Here is a 6376-nt window from a genome sequence, read left to right as displayed (position 1 = left end):
CACTCCCACCCGCACACAGTTGGTCCTGCCTGAGAAATTTAAAGAAACAGTCTTGCGAGAGCTTCACGATGAAATGGGCCATCAAGGTACAGAGCGCACTCTCTCACTCATTCGTGAACGTTTCTTTTGGCCATACATGCAGGCAGACATTGAGCATTATGTCACAAAAACATGCACATGCCTAAAGCAGAAGAAGCCCTGTTATGAGACAAGAGCCCCATTAACAAACATTGTTACGACCCAGCCCTTTGAATTGATCTCAATTGATTTTCTACACTTAGACAGCTGTAAAGGAGGTTTTGAGTATATTCTTGTGGCAGTGGACCATTTCACCCGATTCGCCCAAGCATATGCCACTACCAACAAATCAGGTAAAACTGCTGCAGATCGCATCTTTAATGATTTCGCCTTAAAATTTGGCTTCCCCTCTCGCATCCACCATGATCAAGGTGGGGAGTTTGAGAATCAATTGTTTGAACAGCTCCAAAAGTACTGCGGCATCACAGGCTCAAGGACAACCCCATATCACCCTCAAGGTAATGGCCAAGCCGAACGTTTTAATAGGACACTATTACAGATGCTCAGAACACTCACAGAAAGTCAAAAGTCTAACTGGAAAGATTCCTTGAATAAGCTGCTGTATGCTTACAATTGTACCCGCTCAGAAGTCACAGGGTTCTCTCCTGTTATATGGGAGGTCTCCGAGATTGCCTGTTGACATGCTGTTTGGGTTAAATTCAGAAATGCCTTCCTGTAACCAAAGAGAGTATGTCGAAAAATGGAAACATGGAATGGAAGAGGCATATAAAATTGCCAGAGAGTGTGCTAAAAAATCTGCAGACAGGAGCAAAAAGAACTTTGACAACAAAGTGAGGAGCACCACACTGCAGCCAGGTGATCGTGTCCTGGTAAAGAACTTAACACCGCGAGGAGGCCCGGGAAAACTTCGCAATTTCTGGGAAGATAGCATCCATACAGTTGTGCGACAGATGGGTGGTGAGCTTCCAATTTATGAAGTTAAGCCAGAAAGGGGAAAGGGACGATCCAGAGTTCTCATTCGCAATTCATTAATGCCTTGTGACCACTTACCTCTCGAAACTGCTCAACATCCAAAACCCAGACAGAAACGTGAGTTGTCAAAGCCTCAAAGTAATGATACAGAGTCTGATGAGGGGAGTGAAGATGAAATGGACTTGCATTATGTGTCTCCACAAGTATTCCAATCAGACTTTGCTAATGAACCTGAAAACCTTGAACCGCTACTTACCTCAGAGTCCGATGAGCATCCAAATGAGGTCCTGGCACGGGTCCCTGAGTACATGTCTTCTGTGGAAAATGACCAAGAGGAACAAGTGCCACCTGCAGAGACTTACAGTACAGAACAAGAGTTTAATTTACCGGCTGATGAACAAGTTCCTGCTCCCATTTCACCTGCTGAAAGTGACCAAGAGAGTCAAAGCGTGCAAACTTACCAGCTGCCTAAAAGAGAAAGATACCCACCAAGAGTATTAACCTATGATGAGCTTGGTACACCGTCTTATGATGTCAAGCAACTAAATGGAATCTTGCAAACACCACAACAGAACTTACTTTACATGCCTGCACAGTGCCTGTCGACATGGTTGCCACCTGTTCAGCAATACTGCTACCAGTTGCCTTTGGTGTATACAATTCACTAAATAAGGACCATGAACAGTAGTTCATACGAGACTGTGTACTTGAAATCTTGAAGACTCTTTGCATTGTAGACTGTTACAGTCTGGCACTTTGAAAAAAAAAAGATGGACTGTTTTGTCTGAGGATTATTGCCTTGAACAGTTTTGAACTTTGACATTTTGAAAAACTATGGACTGTTTGCCTTATGGACTGTGAGTTTGAGAGGCTGTTGAATTCCTAAAATCAAATAGAAATATGGACTGTTGTTTCATGCCTCTTTAAATTTTTTTTTTTTTTTTTGCTCTGTGATACACTCATGGACTGTTCTTTCTGAGAAACTCTTGTTTTTCCATAAAGTGAACTATTAAGTCCGGAACGAGGCATGGACTGTGAAAAGATTGAATAGAAAATTCTTGCACAAGAAAATGTATTTTATTTTATGCAACTTACAAAAGGTACTTAAGAGACTCTTTAAAGAGAATGTCGAGACGACATTTATTTTGTAGGGGAGTGTGTGACAGATTGAGAATGAACATGTACATTTAAATGCATAAGTCTGTGTACACTGTGATATATAATTATATATAATAAAATATAAATATATTCACTATTTACAATACTTAGAAAAGTCTATAAAATATAAATGTTACTTTCTAGTTATACTTAGTTAGTTATACTTAGTTAATCTGTGATCAGTTTATGGGCACGATAAGTTGGACGATCGATTGTTCTGGTCTGCACTAGGGGGAGAGCTCGCAGTTTTTTCCATTCTACATAAAGCTTCCAGTGGAGAAACTGCGCGAGAAACTGTGTGCATTAATCTTCTCCCCCTTTTCAGGTATTAAATGTGTGATTATTAGTTTAAAATACTTTATTAGGATTAATAATATGTTTGAGAGTATAGAGACGCGATTATTATATTGATTGTGTGTCCGAAATGTTTAAAATATGTAGTTTAGAAATGCGCGAGCGCAGGACTCCATTTTGTGCGCGTTGAGAATAGCGTTAGGTCTATATAATGGCGCGAAGCTCGTGTATGTTCAATTTGTGTATTTTATGTGTAATCCTGTTTTTATAGTGCTGATTTGTCGACTTGTTTCAAAGATGTGTAGAGTAAAAGTGACTTGAGAATGTTAGGCTAAAACATCTATCTGAAATTGTACATTTACATGCTTATAACTGATTTGCCATAGAGTTAATATGCATAGATGACTAAAAAGAGTAAGATTTAAAAGAGTTGAGTCTCAGGTAACCGTTAAATGCTTTAAAATGCTTTATTGTATTTCTGTATGCACTTTATAGTGTCATGAGTCTCAAATAGCCTTTTATATAAGAGTGTACTCATGTAATGTATATGGTAAAAACTGCTGAATACTGATATGAAAGATGTCAATGAAGTTCATTTGTAATAGAAATGTTTAATTGTGTGTATACAAATGATTAATTTTGATTACATTCTACATAAAGCTTCCAGTGGAGAAACTGCGCGAGAAACTGTGTGCATTAATCTTCTCCCCCTTTTCAGGGGTACAACAATACCACGTCCTTGTCAGCCATGTCGCGTGAAGTGCTTTTTGCAGAGCTGGTCGATAAGAGAAAAATAAAACGTTATGAGCATTTGTGAGCCATACCATATATCACTGCTGCACACAAACAGACACAAAGAGTGTGTACAATGACACACAAGAATACACAAAAATGAAAAATTGCCATATAGAAAACAAACGCAATGCATAGGCACAACAAGCATTGTCTTTTTAGTGCACTTCTAATGGTTTTCATGCACTGAAATCATTTGATTTATAAGACACCATATTAAAAGAAACAGACAGCTGCAAGGTGAGTTGCAAGGTCTGTTTGTGAGAGTTTTTACACGTCACAAGAGACGCCATAGATGTGTCTTTTGCCTGAGCCGTCAGCAAAGTTAAGGGACATTCACAAAGTATTAAAGACATCCATCATCCATGGTAAAACGCACAAAGAATTTAAGATCATCCAAAACGAGGGGTGTGTAGCAATCTATAAAGCAAACCTATACAAGAAGCCTCAAAGTGATATCTAAAAAGCCACTGTTTACATCAGAAACACAGACACAAACACTGTCCAATTGAACTCTTTTTGTGAAGAGCGCACTTGCACAGTAGGGTGGAAGATGAAAGACAGAGCGTGATTTATGACCAGATCTCTTGACAGTGTGTGATGTTATTGCATGTCACTTATCAAAACTAAACTGAGACTAAAGGGCTCCAATAAATAGACTGTCTCCTAGCAACACCTGGACTGGTGACCCTCCTTCTCTCACTGGTTCACCCTCAGTCAGGCACTATTGGGTGGCATGGGGGAGAATGGATATGTACTTGCTCCTCATGTGTCTCCTATTTTGAGGCAGATGAGATGTGTCCGTCCACAATGAAAGCGAGAATCCTCTGTGACATGACACAGTTACAGCCATTCAGAATGTTTTTTCAGGATTTTTAGACCGATTTTCACAATAGAAATTATAGATGCTGTGAAATACAAATTCTGGTCACTATGATAATACAGTAAGTATGTTTAATGTTATGGCTGAAAGTCAATAAATGGGCAATGTGAACCAAATCAACCAGTTACGTAGCCTAGAAATCTAGAAGCACCCTAGCGGCAGCAAAATGTATTTCGCAGCCTAGAGTACAGTCTAGCAACTCTCAATACACCTTCTAGCAGCAAAAACCCAGATTGGGTCAGGCCAATCACGTCGTGTATAGAGCAGGCGGGGCGGGGCGGGCTTAACATATGACGACAGAGAGTTGCGATGGCTGCCACTTGAAAACAAAGAATGGCGGCTGCAGCTGTCGAACAACGATCTTTTGAATCGGCTTTGGCCGCGACCAAAGTTTCTCTTTAAGAAAAGAGCAAAGAACGGCACTTAAGTCATTTTTAAAAAAGGAAGATGTGTTTGGAGTTTTGCCGACTGGATACGGAAAAAGTTAAATATACCGCTCTGACTACGTCACCTTCTTCGTTGCTCTGATTGGTTGTAGCGCTATCCTATTGCGTGCAGAGGGATTTTGAGAGACAGCCGTTTATCCCGCCCCTCGGAGTAAGCCTTGTCTATGGAGAGTTTCCAGACTAAACATCTTGATGTAAGTCTGGCTGGCCAGGCTACCAGTTACGAGGTTAATCACAAAATTACAAATTAGCAAAAACTATTTGAAAATAAGACAAAAAGGTGCAAATTTGACTTTAGGGGAAAAGAACCACAACCCCATAAAGCACTGCGAAGGACAATCAAATTAATGTAGAAATATAAAACTATTGATTTATTGATTTAAAGATGTTGATTATATAAATAAATAATATGTTTCATTTACAGCTATATATAAATGTGACCCTGGTCCACAAAACCAGTCTTAAGTCGCTGGGGTATATTTTTAGCAATAGCCAAAAAAAACATTGTATGGGTCAAAATTATCTTCTTCTATGCCAAAAATTATTAGGATATTAAGTAAAGATCATGTTCCATGAAGATATTTTGTAAATTTCCTACTGTAAAAATATCAAAACGTAATTTTTGATTAGTAATATGCATTGTTAAGAATTCATTAGGACATCTTCAAAGGTAATTTTCTCAGCACCCTCAGATTCCAGATATTCAAATAGTTGTATCTCGACCAAATATTGTCAGATCTTAATAAACCATACATTAATGGAAAGCTTATTTATTCAGCTTTCAGATGAAATATAAATCTCAATTTCAGAAACATTTACACTTAAGACTTGTTTTGTGGTCTAGGGCTCACAAATATTATATATTTTATATTATCATATGTATTATAGGGAAGCACAGTTTGCATTCTAAATATGGATGCACTTCCAGTCTCTGTACGCCAACAATTATTTTTATGATTAAAAAAATCTAAAAATTATCAAAACACATCATTTTAAAACACATTCATATAAAACATAACACATACAATAATATCAATATAATATAATTATCACAGATCAATGTTATAGAACACAAAAGCGCATGCAGACTTAATATTTAATAATTCCACATGCAAATAATCCTCAAAAGAGTATCCAATATTGAAGAGACCCAACAACAATGAACAGAAACAGAGCAACTTTAATACAAAAGCAAACAAGGATTATTAACAACACACACCTGAACAATATGACAGCTAAATGTGTATTGTATAGCCAATATTGTAACAATAAATCAGGCATCCATAAGCGAAACCAAGTAAAACATGAAAATTTATGACAAGAGAAACAATAAATCACTGTGAACCTCTAGAATTTCAACACCTCCATGATGCGCATGAGCCTCTTTAATAATTACCACATACATTAAAACAAACTTATAAAATATCTAATTATTTTCATGTAGATTTATGAGTCATCAATAGTTTAAGAGATCGGAAGCTGAAAAAAATCCTTAGACGTGCCATGAAATCAAACATAGTGCAGGTGGAAAGGCTTGTCACTGACATTTAGCTTGTATTTATACAACTCTACTCTGCAAATCTGATGGATGGAAAGAATGAATTAAGACGAGAGAGGGAAGAATCGCTGTGAGGAAGAGATAAATGATAACGTAATGCAGCAGATGGCTGACTGACAGAATGAAAAGATGATTGAAGTTAGCAATGCGTTGCAATTTTGTTTTGACAAAGAAAATGCTTTATGTCCATGGGGTGCCATCTCATCTTCAATGGAGAAATTCATTGGAGAAATT

The sequence above is a fragment of the Carassius carassius genome, chromosome 46 (assembly GCF_963082965.1).
Source record: "Carassius carassius chromosome 46, fCarCar2.1, whole genome shotgun sequence".
Taxonomy (NCBI): Eukaryota; Metazoa; Chordata; class Actinopteri; order Cypriniformes; family Cyprinidae; genus Carassius; species Carassius carassius.
This window is presented reverse-complemented; position numbering follows the sequence as displayed.